Source organism: Taurulus bubalis (assembly GCF_910589615.1).
Source record: "Taurulus bubalis genome assembly, chromosome: 19".
Lineage (NCBI taxonomy): Eukaryota > Metazoa > Chordata > Actinopteri > Perciformes > Cottidae > Taurulus > Taurulus bubalis.
The window spans coordinates 3501371-3519849 of NC_136607.1; positions in this window are offsets into that span (position 1 = coordinate 3501371).

Genomic DNA, 18479 nt, shown 5'->3' on the forward strand with positions numbered 1-18479 from the left:
TATCACTAGTACCTGAAGCAACCACCAACACAGGCCTGTGAGTTGTTTTAACGCAATGCTGCTTTCGGTCTGAACGCCCAGTGAGACAGCAATGTGGTTATTTGTAGTTTGATTATGTTGCCAGAGGTACCTAAACATTCTTATGCATCCAACATTAGATATGTAGTGTGATAAGGGAGAGCATATTGGCACATTTCAAATCAAGCTAAATCTTATCACTACTTTGATTACTGCAGTTTAAAGTCAGAATGCTGAGATTAAAGATTTGAGATTCTGACTTTGTCCTCGAAAACTCCAAAATATTGTTTTTATTTTAATTGTCAAAACATTGGGACCTACCAGGAATAGTACAGAAGAGAACAGGGCAGCAGTTGTGTTTACTCCATTACTCCATTCAATTTAGGCATGTGGCAGAAGCTTTAATACCTTACAATGAGTGCAACATTGCAACATTAACCATAGATAAGTCCCATACATAAACATTTAGTCACAGGTATATACAAATATTTGATTTGTCATACAGATATCAGTTGGTTTTAATCTTAAATTTGCAGTTGAAACTTTTAACATGTTATCGCCTTATGAAGTTATCAAAGTTCAAGTGTAAACAAGCTTCATATTTACACATCCAGCAGACACAGAGGAACATTAACATCATTTGAGTTGTTTTTGAGTCCACCTGATGAATGTAAGTCCAGTATTTACTCTCTTTGAGCTCTATGTTTGGTCTCCACCAACTCCTGGGATAACTATCTGTCTGTTTAGCTGCTAAATGTTCCACTTTCTTCACCAGCAAGTCATTAACTGTTTGCCAATTAAAGTTAAGAGGAGTCTGCGTTTTCAACAGAACCTTTTCTATGGCACTGCACAAGAGTAAATTAATGTATATACTATCACAGCTGGGGCTATTTAACATCTGGTACAATTTAAAACGTTACCACAGCAACATCTAGCACAACCACAATCTGTATAAAGACTGAGTTTGATTGTATGTCCATTCAACATATTGTTCAAAACCATATGCCCCTTAGGGGGTCTAGACCTCTTTTTCCCTGTGCTTGAGTTGTCGTAGAAAACCCAAATTAATTCCAATACTGTATTTTTGTCAGCAAAGTCTTAGGGAAAAAAATGTATATCTGCAAAAAAAAACACTTTAAAAAGATATTTTGATCATAACTATGAACATCCAGCATGAGTATGAGCAAGGTGTATCACAAATGACTCCTCGAGAGCTCCCCGAGTTAAAAAGAAGAAGAAGTATTGTTTGGTGCCTTAACAACAACCCACAGACTAAGAGTGCACCTTTTTAGAAAGATTGAGATCTAAAGCATCGACATTTGCAACAATTAACACAATCCAGGAAAGCATTGGCATGTTATGAAGCATATTCAGATGCCAAGATACCAAGATGTTTATTGGTTCAAAAATGGAAAAATTATGTACTTTGTACCAAGACAGTGTCTCATCTCGTCGACGTAGTATCAAACTAATCAGCTGTGCCGTCTGACGCGGTCTAAGCAGCGTTAACGGACCAATGAGACCGTAGGATTTTGTTTCGCCCAAGGAGAGAAAAAACAACAACCTCTGGCTGTGTTTGTCAATGTTGAGATACTAATAGAGGTCAGCAATGGGTTTGATTGCTAGGCTTGATTTATTGGCTCCCACAGGTCCGTACGGTTACAGGGATGTGTCTTTAACTGAAATCCAACGTTGTAAGGGGTACTTATGCAGGTTTTAGTGAAACGTTAAAATCGCTGCAGCAAGTTAGGGAGTTTACGTAAATAATAAAATGTAAACCACAGGCATCATCTCACAAGAGTTACGGTATTTTAGCAATTTAAATGAATTCAATCGACTTTGTGGTTGCGGAGATATGCAAGGTGCCGTTTTTAAAACACGGAAAAAGAGGCAAAACAGGGCTTGGTGTTGATTTGGTTTTACCAGACCAGAAGAAGCACAGAGAGGAATGTTGGATTGACATGTCAAAATTGCGGATAAAGAAAGGGCCGTTTGCTGGCTTCGTAAACTGTAAAAACAGAGACTACCTTGACAACAAATCGGAGGAGTCACCGTTGAGGCACCACGACAAAACATCAATTCTGCAATGCAGTTTAGGACAAGCTTGTGTTCAAATGTATTTGAGTGAATGTTTTAAAAGTGACAGCCTTACTTTGTAAAGAGTACTAATGTTAGCTAGCTGGTTGTGTAGCCCACTATGCAACTTATCAGGAAGATTCACTTTCAGCCAGTATGCTGCCATTTCTTTCTTCTACGTTGTGGTAATGTTTTTGTGTGTCTTGACAATTCATGAGGGTTAGATGGGTTACTTGGTGATTTGTGTTAGATTATTGCCTCATAGTCCCATAACCAGTGGTGTCTGGGACGTATACAGGGTATACCAACCTTTTTTTCCAGTGGGTTTACAGTATACCCACCTATCAGCCAAAAATCCATTGGAATATATAGGAGAGAATACTCACTTCCTCTCCTCAATAACCTACCCATCTACCTAGTATACCCACCTTTTCAACGACTACTACACCACTGCCCATAGTAATTAATTGTCACTATAGCTAGGTGATCACACCTAGCTATTTCATTTTTTTACATTTGCTGCTGATGAGGGACTCAGGATTTGAACCTGGGAGGCAGGGGGAATCGATCCATTAGCTTTCATAGTAACTGGAAATGATACCACTGGACACAAATACTAAAGTCTATCTCTTGAGAATCTTGGGTTAATGACAAAAATCTTATTGAGTAGTTGTGGTTTTGAAAGTGTTGTATTGTAAATCCTCAGATTGCTCTATGATTACATAATCAGTAGGCAGAAACAAGAAGTCTATGTAAAATGTTGGATGCCCTACACCCCATCCAGCACCTCAATCTCCACACTCTTGTTCACATTACGAGCGACAAAACCTTACAAATGCCATATGAACCAACTAAGTTGTTGTTGCCTAGTCCAAAAGAAAATGTCTGTCAGAGAAGCAAACATCGAAGCAAAGGGGACTAGAAAGCTGAAGGCAGCTCAACTTTGATTTTTTGCGCTTGTCGGCTGTTAGTTTGTAGTTTCATGGTGCTTTGTCGCTCGTAGTGTGAACATAGCATTACTTTCCACCTTGTTACACAAATGGCAAGATCCCTCCTGCCAGGGGAAGACTGGTCATCGAGAAGTTGTATCCTACAATGAAGGGCTTCAGCATCATCAAATTATCTTAATACCACAATAACTGTATTGGTGTTAAAATTACTGACAGAAAAATGTTCTGCTCATGCCCTCCGGCTGGTTGCACAAAAAGCGTCTCCCCATCCCAAAGTCCCGCACTAAGTTTAAGTCCGACTACTTCCCCCACTTTCTGCATTGGTATTGAACGATGGCAGTTGACATAAACTATGCTTTGCAAATTTGTTCAATAAGAACATCATTCTTAGGGATCCTGGGTTGGGCTTTAAATTGAAGATAAGGAAAAAATGTTTGGATGTTGGAAATGGAGGCAGGGTTTTCAGAGCTTTTTTGGCGATTTCAGGATATTCTGCCTTGATCTTAATCCAGAAGACCGGCAGTTTTGAAACAGACTTTTAAGTTTCGTTTTTGGGGTAACATATCATGTAACCTCTTGACATGTCAAGAGGCTCAGATGCACAGACGGCCGTATCCGGTAATTTTTCAAAATAAAACATGCTATAGATGACAACAATAGTTAGCTTTAAAAAAAGTATTTAAAAAAACAAAAAATACACCAGATGTTTGCCCCATACCAAAACATGCTGCTTTCATCTTTGGAGAAAAACAAAAATGTAAGCGTTAGATGTTTTCTTTGCGAAGAAACGGTTTGAGGACGGATAATGGTGTCGCCCTTTGGTGGCCATGTGATTGTTACAGCGTGAAACAAGGAGAAGCCACAATATTCTCACAGCCATGAATTCCAATTTGTACATATTAACTACAAATGTTTTGTATCATATCATACAACAGTCCTTCTGGTCACGGAAGTAGTGAGTACAATACTGAGATGTTTCATCGCACAAAACGTTATTTTGGGATTCTGGCTACGGTTTTGAGCAAGTTTTCCTTACCCCGATTGAGTCCACAATTGGGGCACTTTGTATGTGTTGTGGTATGAAGGTTTTTCTCGTTCATAAGTGGTTGATTAGAATTCATGATTTGAAATGCTCAGTGATATTTGGTCCTGTGGGAGCTGATGTGTGTGATGTCTGTTGCTACAAATGTAGCACACACCGTTTTACATGCGACACTCATAGACACGTGGTTTTCAGGCGTATCCAATGTGAATGATCATATCTGACGTGCTTTCTTTTGTCATGTTTTTACATATTTGCTGCAAAGTGTTAATGAGACAACAAAAACGTGAAAAACTGGGACTATTTTTGTAATCTGCCGCTGAACTTTAGCTGTTTCACCTTTTGTTTGTTGTTTTCTTATTCTCTGAAATGAGCCATGACTTGAAACGTAACATTTTCAGGACTTTGACAAAAAAGATTGTTGGCATGAAGGTTAAACTCATTATCTAATAATACTAGTGATCATGTTATTTTTTGACTTGAGCGCAGTACTTAATTAACTTAAAGTTATTAGAATGTTAATGCATTTTATTTTGGTCCTCTTTTGTCACATTTTATTTTTGTAATATACAATATCAGTCGGTATCAGGTAACATTTTTCCAGAATGTACTTTTTGCATTTTGAATGATATTATTAAGGCTGGCTCCATCCATATTGTCTGTAGAGATTACTCTATGAAGGGTAATATATACTAAAACCACATTTAGATATCATACGCAATATGCTGTACTTTAACAAATATATTTTATTCATCCAATACTTGAAATATGTATACTCTGTATTTATTTAATAATTTAGTCATTAAAATGAATGAAATGATCCATTTGACAAAGTGAATCCTGTCTTGTTTTGAGTGGATGTTAACCGAAGAATCCTGTCCTTTGTATATGACAATATTTGATGTGCTCATTATGGAATTAGGAGCATATCAATTGCCTCCAAGCTGCTCACAAATACTGGAGCTAGCAGGTAACAATGCTAACAGCGCTAATGGTGCAAACTATGTTACCGTGCTGAAAGAGCTAACATGGCTAACCTGAGGGTCGGGACAGCGTCATCAGTATCCGTCATACGAATGCAGTGAAGAGAGCTGCGCAGCCAGGAGCTAACAAATGGTGCATGTAAATGCACTAAAACAGCAAGCAGAAGCTCAGATAACAACACACAGGGAGGGAGAATGACTTCATCATTTGCTCAGGTAGACATTACTCCACTTTATCTTTACAAAGAAAATAGTTTCTTCAATCTACTTTCTTGTAAAGGCTCAGCCATTGTGGACAGGCCATTAGTCCGACGACCCATTGTTTCCGAAACCCCAGTAGTCCGGAAAATGGTCCATTGGACTATAAGCCCTGTTATCCTGAAAAACCAATGGCCACTGTTCAGCATTGGAAATACACGAGGGCAAAGGGAAAAACTGCCCCTAAGAAATACAATTTTGTCCCTGATATCACCCCATAATTTCCTTTAATAATTATGATAATTTCATGAATTTAGAAATGTAATGAACTTAGAATTAGAAATGCGCCGCGTTTAAATTAACCGTCTGGACTTCCTGTCACTCGTAGCGCAGTTGCTCTCACAGCTGTTGCGCAACACACAGGACAACATGCGCTGGTCAAAGACTTTAGAAAAAGCATCAAACTGGCTGCTGGTCCTCTAGAGCTGGAAGCGGCCTTCATTCAGACGCACTTCCTTGCGTGACATCCACCTAGCTGTGTGGCTACGGATAATATCATAAACCCAGACACGAGGGTGTTTGACATTCCGATGTTTTTGGGATTTCCACAACAAGTATAAAGCAGAAAGAGTGGTTATTTCCATGGTGGAAGGCGTAAATGAAAACTGCACGGAGATAAGCCCCGCCCCCTCTTCGGCGCATCCAGCTCGAATGACAACATTGATGACATGGTGGTCAGTTTGTCTGCTTGACGATCACATTTTGCTACAATAAAAATGATTGAAGTGAGATGAAACTTGATCTTCTGAGATACAATATGTTGACGAAGTTTTCCTTTGGGGACAATTTGTGGTGGAAAAAAGGGAATAAATCGCAATACTCAATATATCGCAGTATAAAATAGAATCGTGGGACCTCTGGTGATTCCCACCCCTAGTAGGTACAACGTGATTAAGTTCACAAAAAAATTATAAAAAAAGAAAGAAAAAAATATATAATTGTTAATAGTTGTTAAAAAAAATGTAATAACAATGAATTACCAGAAAGAAATAAGAATACAATTCTTCTTCTACAAAAATATGATTGTCTGATTTGTGTTTTCTGTTTGTTCTTTTGTTCAAAAAAATCTAAGAAAACACTTCTGTAGCCTACTGCCTAATAGTCTTATTGTTGCCATTTGATGACAATTGCTCATATACTCTAAGCCTAAATAAGTATGTTTATTATTTTTGAACAAAGGTTAAATGTTATTTCACAAGTTTCAAAAAGTGCCCCCAATTTTTATTGAAATGCCCCTGGATTTCGGTTGGTGGGGGCAAAAATTGCCCCCTAAAAAAAGACAAAAGGTGGGTGTGATATTTGCTCATATCCAAAAACCTGTTGATATCCAATCCTTCATAACAGTAGTTGTGTTTCTCCTTCCGACCAGAAATGTGGGCTCTTCTTTTGGTAGTTGGTTTGTGTTTCTGTACAATGCACAGAGCTGAACGTGAACAGGCAAGATGGTGTGTGTCGTGTGTGTTCATATCTTATGTGTACAGAGTCCAATAGAGCTGCCTTTTCCTTTTCTTTCAACAGCATTAAAGATAAGCTTGTCAGTGTAAAACTTTAATCTGACAACATGAGAAAGAAACACACACAAACAATATTTAGAACCTACTTTCTGAAAATACTCACTTCATAGAATATGTCCTGGCTTAAAACTTAAACACCAAAGATAGAAGAACACAAGCGTGTACACACACACATTTCTGAAATGCAAACAGAGATGATGTCAGGCAGCAACAGCCTGCAGGTCAATTCTGTGCAGCTGGTTTTTAGGGAGTGTGGTCAGAGGTTGGAGGTCAGGGAGGATCTTCTGAACTGTGTGGGGGTTCTGGGAGTCCAAGGGAATATTGCCAGAAATTCAAAAAATAAACAGTATTTTTGTAGTTGTTCCATGAAGTAAATAACAAAAACATGTAGTAATTTCATGAATCGCCCAGAAGAAGAAGCCCAGAAAACAAAACTATCTCTAAATCTGGGATATGATACTGCAACAATGTATTTAAAATACATTATGCATGCATTTTAAATTGAAAAAAGGTTGAGAAAAATGACCTGTCAATAAGTGTGTGTGTGTGTGTGTGTGTGTGTGTGTGTGTGTGTGTGTGTGTGTGTGTGTGTGTGTGTGTGTGCCTCTACTCACTTGCACATAAACTAATCATTCTCCTGTCCCCACAGTCCTAATCAATTACTAGCACCTACTGTTGAATAATCTCATAGTTTCTACACCAGTAGATCTGAAATATCAATAATAATCACAATGACATTTCAATGAGACCCCAAAATAACAATAGCAACAACAATTTAAATTAAAGAAATTAAGAAATATGTTTCAAAATTATTTTTAAAATACTCTTATTAAAATATTAGTTTTGATATTAATTGCAGAAAATATATGATGTTGAATTCAAATGTAAAACATTTAAAATATCAACATGGGCATACTTATTAAGGACTAGAAACAACCGTCAGAAGAATGTAGGTCAGCGTATATGTAAATGACAGAGGTCAGATGGCGTGTGTCGGGGTGGCTGACCTCTGACCTCTGACCCTTTTAGCTGCTTCATTTTTTTGGGAACAAAAGAAAACCTGCAGGAGTCAAACACTGGATTTGAAACGGGCCTTGGTAATCTCACAGAATGGGATTATCCTTCATTTGAACAAAGCAATTTGTAAACGTTCAGACATTCAATATTTTACAAGTTGATGTTTGGTACCATTGAGAATAACTAGACGATGCTGTTAAAACAAATTGTGAGACTTAAAAATACATCAAATAAAAAATGCTCTCCATGTAATGAAACAAATGTGTAATATGTGTTATCCATTTTATGTAATGTTACTAACCTGCAATCATTTGTTTTTATGTAAAAAGTGTTTTGGCAGTAAATGTTTAACGATGCAACTTTATTGATTTGTTTGGGACAATAATGTCACTCCTGAAACATGAGAATTAAAGAGATTTCTTAATGTAAGTGTAATGCAAACTAAATAAACAATGAACTTGACGAAGAAAAAAAAGAAGAAAAAAAGCACATAAAAGTAAAATAAAACAAATAACATTTTACCTTCACATTGTGGTGTTTTTAAAAGATAAAAAGGAAACACTTTATTGATTCTATCAGAATGAAACAAGTTCACTGCAAGAAGAGTGTCAAAACATTTTTTTTTATATAAATGAGATGCAACAACAAATAGTTCAGAAATTAAATAGAATAGGTAAATCATTTAAACTGCGTATACATGTGTGTTTTGTTGTTTCTTTTGTGAAGAAATACTTATTAATCACATGATAAATCCAGTGTTAGTCCAGGGCGAAATATGAATGAGCTTCATTCTGAATCGCTGGTCGGGGATCAGCCATGTGTGACTTTATGAAATGAAAGAAAGGGGAAAGGCCACACACTCGACATGAGCCTCAACAAAACAAAAGTTTTAAAAACGACAAAATAAAAAGTCTAAAACATTGTCATCCTCTGACTGAATAAAATAAATTGAGTCTAAGAACAACTAATTTGGGTCTAAATCGACAAAGAAGAAACATACTCCAAGAACTGAGCTCATCATCTGAATTGAGAACCGGTTGCTTTAATCAAATGGTGGAGAAACATCGATATGGTGCATCTCTAACTTCATGTGAATGTGTTCTGGCACATAAAAACCGCTCTGCTAATCTGCTGTCGTCTCCCATTCGACCGTGCGGGGATCTGAAATATTAATGCGGCTTCTTCTTCTTCTTTTTCTTCCTCTTCTCTTTGATCAGAAGTGTGAACTGAAAAAGAACAAGGCGGCCTCGGTCTGCAGCCGTCGTGCTGATTGTCGGCGCCGTCTTTGGAAATCAATAAATCAAATGTTATGATTAAAAGAGCAACATGCCATAGGACATTAAATAATCATGTGGGGAGGAGGACGAGCAGCAGAGGGAAGACTCCCCCTCCTCCTCCTCTTCCTTTGGTCCTGTGGTTAATAAGTGATGACTGTGCTGTGATTTGGGGAATCACTTTGTCAACAAGGACCTATATGATAAGCCGCTGTTCTTTGTGGCGTTTGGATATATTTGACGTGTAAAATAATGTTGACTGAGCAGTTTGTAAGTTAGATTTAGAGATAATTTGATGTAGTTTTTTTGAACTGATGCTGTCTGTCTATTGTGTCGTCATGGTTTTACCAGCCAGTGTATATTTACGTACCCCTGTTTGTCATTTACAGTTCAGTTTGATGTATTTTGTATTTTCTTAGGCCCTCAATTTGATATTTTTTCACTTTTGCTTTGTCTTCACTAGTTTTTTGAGGCGAAATATAAACCCACAATCAAAAACTTCATCAGTTCACTGTACGCATTAAATAATAATAAACGTTCCAGGATCGGATCTGGACAGGTGTTTTTTTGTCATGGTGATGGAAACACTATATATTACCAAAAGGTTTATGTTGAATATTGAATTATATGTATAGAGTTATAAGATTAAAAGCTCAGACATCACAGTGAAACTGACTTTATTCTCTCTTTAAAGCATTCAGAACTTTACATTTCAAAGCATTTCAAATCACAAAACTGCACACTTAAAATCATGGACCAGATAAACAATCATTTATTAAGCTTTATATGGTGAAACTAAACATTTTAATACGTCATACACTTCAAATTCTTTGACTTCAGCTCAGTTCATAATGTCAAAAACAACTGAAGCTTGTGTCTGTAATTTATTTTCATTATTATTTATTTATCATCATACTTTGGTTTGTATCATGTACATACTTTGGTTTGTATCGTGTACATTTGTATCGTGTACATTTTGGGGATTTCTTTTTGTATCTGACAATTTTTCAGATTTATAAATGGCAGCAGTGTTTATGTTTATTAAGTAAGAGAATGGAGCAACAAACAGGTCCTGTATTTTCCCTTTAATTAAGTTTATAAAACAAACGTCTGCCTTTAAATATCAAATGTACGCTTCAGGTCAGAGGGTACAGCAGGGTCTGTCAACAATCACTGTATGTAATACTGTACACACACACACACACACACACACACACACACACACACACACACACACACACACACACACACACACACACACACACACACACACAGTGGTCGGTGCTGTTAATGAATGTGTGCGGAGGAGAAGTAACGCTGCCCTCAGATCAGCAAGCTGATTTTCGGAGAGGAAAACCGAGCTCACATGGAAATGTATCACTAATATTGATCTGAATTAGCATGAGCTGCCGCTGCCTGTGGCCATGTTCTCTCTGATGTTCGCTATAACGCGCAGTGTGTGTGTGTGTGTGTGTGTGTGTGTGTGTGTGTGTGTGTGTGTGTGTGTGTGTGTGTGTGTGTGTGTCTGTCGATGTGCACTCAAACGGTTGGCTGCTGTGTGATTGAAGTGATTTTAATGAGGGAAGAAGATGAGCCCCCTTTAATGGTTGGAATTGTAAAAAAGAAAAAAGAAATATTCTAATTAAAAGTATTATTTCAGAATATGTTTTCATACCTCCACCTTGTCTGATTTGAAAATTAAAACTGGGATGTTTGTCTGGGATGTTTAGAGGTGAAATTTATAGTATTTTTTATGAGGTAGTTGTATTTGTATTTGTTTATTATTTGTATCTTTCTTACAGTATATTGCTATGAACACTTTTTAACTAAGATTATAAAATATGTCATCAATTTCAAGGTTTAATTTACATTAAGGAAATAGAGTATTGGCATCAAAAACATTTAAATACAAGAAGTTCTAGCATTGTAAATTAAATATTTGTCTCTTTATTTTTAAATTGGGGTCATGTCGTGTGTCATCTTTAACAGTTTGGGGGAGTTTCAAGCTCAGTAGTTCTAACTATCAAATGATATGTTATGCTTTGATTCCAGACTTTTGGTACTCAACACATTTCATTTTAAGTAAACTGTAGACTTTGTTTTGGGGTTTATTCTGAGGAGGCACAGTTGAACTCAGGACCTTAGTATTTATAATTTCCTGACATCTTTCAAATTAATTATTTACACTTACAAATTTCATAATGTGCACTTTGTGTTAATGTCCAAACGTGTGAATGTGTTGGAAATGCATGAGCATTTAACAATGTGGTATATTGATATTGCTGCAATGATTTATGGCTTCATGCATGGCTCACGTTCTGTAGTGTGTGTTTTTTATTTATTTTGTATTTGTGACAACTATTTATTCGAGCATCTTGATGACAATGATTATCACTGGTTAATAACATGTTAGCATCATGTCTATGTGTGTCTTTCTGCTATTCGCGGCTCCTGTTTCCACATATGTGCGCTGATGTTGTCATTGTATCGTTTCGTCACTTTATTGTCCGGCACATTTAGAGGCGTGTGCTGCTCGACGTGTCCCGTTTAGGATATCGCGCGGAAGGACTGCAGAAAATTTGAAAATTACACCGGCACATTCACATAAACTTTACTTTGTTCTTATAAATGAATGCAATGAAATACATAATGCGATCTTTTTATTTTTTAAATTTCTTTTTCTGTGTAATATCCAAGAGTGATTATGAATCCTTTAAAGAGTCAATTACATAGTTAACATTTTGGTTCTATCATAAGGGATTTAAGAATTGAATCTCATGTTGAAAAAAGCCAGATTTTTTTTCAATGCTGGTTTTTGTTGCATTAGCCGGAGCAATGTGACAAGAATGCAAGGCGACTAACATAGACATTCGTTAAGGCGCGAGATGAAAGGCTGTTAAATGGTGTTTGTTTAGAGTTGGAGAAACAGAGCGAGAATGGCGTGTGGTCACATTTGAATACAGCGGGTCGACTCCGCACGCGGCCATTGTGCTCCCATTAAAAGCCGGTTTCACGGCCAACAGAATCGCAACAATAGAGGCAGCAGGTCCGGGAGGAAAAAAGTTTCAAAAGGCTTGAAGAGAATAAAGGAGGAAGAGAGGGAGGAGGAGGAGGTGGAGGAAGACGAGGAAGAAAAGGGAGAGATGATAAGAGGGAAGCGTGCTTTTCTCATTTTGAACCAAATGGCTAAGAATAGCAGCATTATCATTATCATGTTGTCACATTTGCATACTTTATACACGAGCGTGTCTCTGTAGCATTATTTACACCACGTATCTTTATATCGCATCCATCTAATTATCTAAATCGATACATGTTTATGGTTTGATACGAGTATCTAAAAATACATTTATGTCCCATCTCTTTTTATTCCATTTTATTTTCCGCTTGTCCCCCTCCTAACACATTTGTTTAATATCGTCAACTCATGTAAACCATCTTAAAAACGGTTTTCCTACGGTATCTCCATATCCTTTATAACAGTATATATATATATATATATATATATACATATATATATATATATATATATATATATATATATATATATATATATATATATGTTTGTGTATTTTATGTAGGTCTATAATTCTCCATACTATTGTGTCGCTGTATTAGTCCAATGTAAGTTACTTTCTCATCTGTTTTTACAGACACACATATTTATGTCTTTATATATATTTACATATATGAGGTATGTATATATATTTTTTTTATCACTATGTATTTATGTAAATTATAATTTCCCCCCACAAATCAGCTCTAATAACTGTTTGAAGGCCTGTACTGATAACTCATGAATATATCTAATATATCTCTATGGAATCTCAACATTTCTTTCTCTCAATATATGTAACTCTATCAATCAGGAATAAATACATAAATCCCTATTTTACCCCCAGGTTCAAATAAATCTCTACATTTTATCCAGCAAATATCTCTAGATTAAACTCAACATTATATTATTATAGTAGTATGATAAATGTCCCTCCATTTACTGCATGTATCTCTGTATATATATAATGCTTATAAGTCTCTCTCAATAGGAGCTATTCATGTATCACATTAATGTATCCCCATTAAAACTTATATCTCTATTTTATTTATATAAACATAGCTCTATAGTGAGATTTACATTTCATTAAAACCAAAAGTCGGTATTCACACATAACACACACATGTATTCTCTATATTTCTGCATCTCTCCTACTCTCAACTCGTCAACGTCGTTTATGTCAAACACCAAACGGCCGCCATGAAACACAACCAGAGGAGGATGAAGAGTTTACAGCAGGACAGATGGACCCCTGTTCAAAAACTGCTGGGTCATTTAGAGAGAGAGAGAGAGAGAGCGAGGGAGAGAGAGAGAGAGAGAGAGAGAGAGAGAGAGAGAGAGAGAGAGAGAGGATGACACTGAGAGAACAGCGACAGGGAGAGTCAGTGGGACAGATGCGAGTCAAAGCGGAGTAGTGTGTGTCACCAACGCTATAGATTAGCATGTGGTCTCCAGCACAAAGCTGCAGATCAATACTGCTGCTCCGTACACAGCAGATGGCCCGGGACAGAGAGAGAGAGAGAGAGAGAGAGAGAGAGAGAGAGAGAGAGAGAGAGACAGAGAGACAGAGGGGGGGAGAGAGAGAAAACGCAGGAGGAAACGTCCTGATCAACCTGCAGCTCTGCAACTTTATTCACTTTTTTTTCACACCCGGACCGCCCGCTTTCAGCATCGGCTTATACGGCCCACTGGGAGCCACGGTGGAGGGAACTGGTTCTGTAGCAAAAAAAAAAAAACGTCTGTGTTTTTGGAACCGTCTCACAAATGGAGTTTATGTCTTTTTTGGTAAATCTGATGAGTTCTCGTTTTTCAGTGTCTCCAAAAAAAATAATCTAAATAAAGGAAGCCCAGCTGATAGAGACTATGACTGAAGACCTAGTAGAAAATCCATGGCCCACCACTGATGATTAGTATTCATATAAATAATAAAGGACAACTTTAAAATCGGTTTACAAATGATGCATACAATAATAATTTCAATCCATTCTAAATCAGTGCTCATTACATGGAATTTTTTATAAATTTGTATTATGGTTGAGCCTTTTTAACACCTAAAATGAAAATGATCTAAGGATCTAAAAGGAAATTAGCGACAATACAAAATATAATAATATTAGCAGTTAATATGTATACTTAGTTTAGTATGAAATAATAATAATAAAGTATGATTCAGCTTAAAGAAGGAACATCATTAAACAATAGTTTTGCTGACAGCATTATAATTAACACAACTTATAAAAAAAAAACTAAGAAATACAGCAAAACACCTGAGAAATGTAATGTGTCACGACGTTTGACACAACAGCGAGACTGAGTGCACGGAACAGATAAACCGGCTAATGATTATCTCAGCACACAGGCAGTCAGTGTTCTTCTGTGACGCCACAAAGGTATGCAAACAACTCAGGGCCAAACTTTTACTTCCATGTTTAAAAAAACCTTTAAATGTTGAAATGAAAGTGTTAATGAGGTCCAGACAGTGTTCCCTCTCCACATCAACACATTATTCAGTATTGACCACGTGGACATTTTAACCTACCCAGTCTACAACATGCAGTCTAGGCCTGTAGAACATAAACAAACAGACTAATTCAATTCTGCTAAAATTGCCCGATCTTGCACACAATACATATCTTACCTGTATTTAAAAATGTACTATTCTTGTTCCTTACCTTCTTTCTTAATGAAGTACATTGAAATACTCGTATTACATACAATCACTGTATGTAATACTGTACACACACACACACACACACACACACACACACACACACACACACACACACACACACACACACACACACACAGACACTGTAGTTGATTTTTCACTCAGTCCTACACACCGTCCCGTTGGCTCGAGTGGCAAAAGTGGAGTCATCCGCTGCTGAAAATAGTCCTCGACAAAAGCACTTTTTCCTCCTGTCTGAGATAAGTTTAAGTGAAAAAACTGCATTGCCCTGTTTTAGGAAATGACTGACAAGATCAATTTGATTATTGAGAGTCACAGTCTCTCTCTCTCTCTCTCTCTCTCTCTGTGGATATGTATATGTGTGTGTGTGTGTGTGTGTGTGTGTGTGTGTGTGTGTGTGTGTGTGTGTGTGTGTGTGTGTGTGTAATGATTTGCTTGTCGTGTCTCTCGGCCTCTCAACTCCGTTGGTTGACCTGTAATAACATTGAGGACACTGTAATATATTGAGAAGAAATTGAGTTTCATAACACTAAGGACAGTTTCAGTGAATTCATGAGGAAAAGTGTTTGGAAACGTTGAGGCCTTGAAGCTTGTGGCTCACACTTACTTAATCCTTGTTAAGATGTCAAAATGTGGCCATTTTAGTATATTCCACAAAATATGGAACAAGTTTCTGCTTTGAAGTTATGAAAACCAAACCTTCTGTGAGGGGGAGGAGCTATTATCCACTGACCGGTTGTGATGTCAACGTTTTACTTACACCTCCGTATTGACTACAAACTTCCTCCTCCGCCTCCTCTTCCTATTCCTCCTCCTCCCCCTGCAGCTGCTCTTTTCAAGTACCACCCATCCCTCCTCCCACGTCGGCCATTTCTTCATCCCTCCTTTCCTCCACCCCCTTCTTCAATACATTTCTCTATCATCTGGATCTTCGCTTATTGTCGCTCAAATCCACGTTCTTCACCCCATATTCCCCATCCTTCTTTATTTCTTCCTCCTCCACCATCTTTCTCTCACCTCTACATCCATCAAATCCTCCACTTCATCTCCTCGGCCTCCTCCCTCTTTTCCCTAATTTGGTCCTCCCACCTACTCTCTTTGTATTGTGGATCGTCAGGTGCAACAAGACAGACCGTCAGCAAGACGGCAACAAGTCTTCGGAGGAAACAGACAGTCGTACAGACGGATGGCCGGAGAGACAGACAGGCCGTCCCTCAGCAGACCCCCTGCCTGTCTCCCTGACAGCTGATCAAAAGAAGAAAATGGGTCAGGCTTCTGTTCTTCTGTCCTTAATTACACAACAGTCTTTAAACAAAGCAACATCTGCCCAACTACCCATCCTGCTCCTCCTCCTCCCCATCTCATCCTTTTCCATCCCCTCCACCTTCTTTCATGCTTTTTCCATCCGCTCATCCCTCTGTCCGCTCATCACTCGGGCTCAGTGAATTTGGTAATACTCTATTACACAGGTTCGTAATTTCTAAATGCTTTCCAAGAAATGTTCTAGGAAGAACTGTAAACATGTGTTGGAATGATAAAGAGTTGGTTCCCTTCCAAATGAATTCATTCCAAATAATCGTTAGTGGAGAGTCTTTTAATGCGTGCACAGCACAGCTGAACATGCAAAATGATAAGATCTGACTACAGGCAAGATAACAGTTCAATATATGTGAAGATTACAGTAATCATTTGATAAAGAATACATATTTATTTGGGTTTAAGATTTTCTCCCTTTAATTACATAGTTTCATTTCTGAAAATTAAGTTTTTTGGGAAATTGCAGACCCATAAAATGAAGCATTATTTGTAACATTCACAGAAGATTCATTCAGGTATATTTTAAAGAACGTACTAATAATGTTCTAATGTGTAACATTCCGGCTGTAAAACTCTCAGGTTGATGCTCTAGAAAACATCCGTATTTTTTAATTGAACATCAAAACTGAAGCACTGCCAAAATCTTTGATACCTCCTGAGAGAGTCATCGATTACAGAGTTTCCAAACCCGGGCGCTAGAAAACTAATGTTTTTTTCATTGTACATTTATGAAAACCACGGATACGTTGAATGTCGGTGTTTCTTAATCCAAAATAAATGTCATGAATAATTTAAAATCAGACTCCTATCATTCTTGCAGAAATGTAAAATGCCACGTTGTTAGCATTGTGAAAGGGTTGGTTAGGTTCAGGAAACAAACTACTTGGTTGAGGTTAGAAAAAACCTTCAATTTGTTAAAATAATAGCAAAAGAACAGAACATAACAACATCATTTGTGTAAATAATAATAAACGCCTTTAGGGGACTAAAACAACATTACATAACGAGTGTTAAGTCATTACATTACAAGCGTTCATTTTGGTTTCACACCGGACACCAAAAAAACAGTGACAGAAAGTCCTGTGTTTGTTTGGCTCATCCCTTCATTTACAGTGTATTGTTTTCTTGTTTGATTCGCTATTACACCACTTAACTTTCAATAACAATTGCTCAATGTACTTGCTCTGACTAGTGGTGTAACAGACCATTGTTGATCAGTGATCCGTACGGACCCCCCGTTGCGGTTCGGCACCCATGTGAACTGTGGTTTAATTACACAGTTTAATGTAAACCATCACAGTGGGAAATTAAGTTTTACTGACAATCGTTTTCCGCCAATATTCAGTCAAATATGCGATCAGGACATCAGCATTGATAATGTTCTACTAACCAATGCGTGTTGAAAAAGAACAAAGCAAGTTTGGAAAAATCACCATGCAACACAACCAAATCCCTTAACCTGTTGAGCCCGATTGGGGGACCCTTTTATATCAGGAAAATCAAGAAACAATCATGGTATAAATCCCTCCCCTCCCTCCCAAAAAAACATGTTAGGTATCAAATTAAACATAAAAATCAGGGCTACAATAATATATAATCCTGATGTACAACCTCTAAATACAACTAGAACAATAAATAGGATTAGGGGTTAGGGTTATTAGGGCTTAAAGGGCTACCCTTTAAGCCCTAGGGTTAGGGTTAGGGCTTAAAGGGCTACCCTGCTTCAGCGCAGGCTAACTGAAATTCACTTGATAAGCTGGCCACTCCCACCGGACAAAAAAGGCAGCTCCCTTCCTCAGAGATGAAGGAGCGATATTAGTTATATTAGTTTTATAGGGAGAGAGTTCTTCCAGATCGCCAAGATCCGTTCTCACATCATGATGACTTCCTGTACGCGGCGCTATTGATTCTGCCGAGACCTCCTTGAGCTGTACATTGAACACCACACGGCGCAGCCGAGCATCGACCGTCTGCAGACTGGATCACAGACTGTCTCACAGACTTGAGCTTTTTGCAAGTGGCACATGTTTGTACAGTGTCTGCGATGCGGAGAACATCTGGAAAGCCGCTGCATGCCGTGCTGTTCGTAACGTTTATTTAGCGCTTAAGAAACTTATGGATGTGTTAAAGCACTCATAATTATATGGCAGTATTTATTAGTACATCATGCTTATAAGAATACAGAGAATCCCACACAATGTCTTTTCACTGCATCAATTGATTGAATTTCTGATTATGAATAATATATACATACTGATTCGCCCATACACATATTCAAACGCCTAG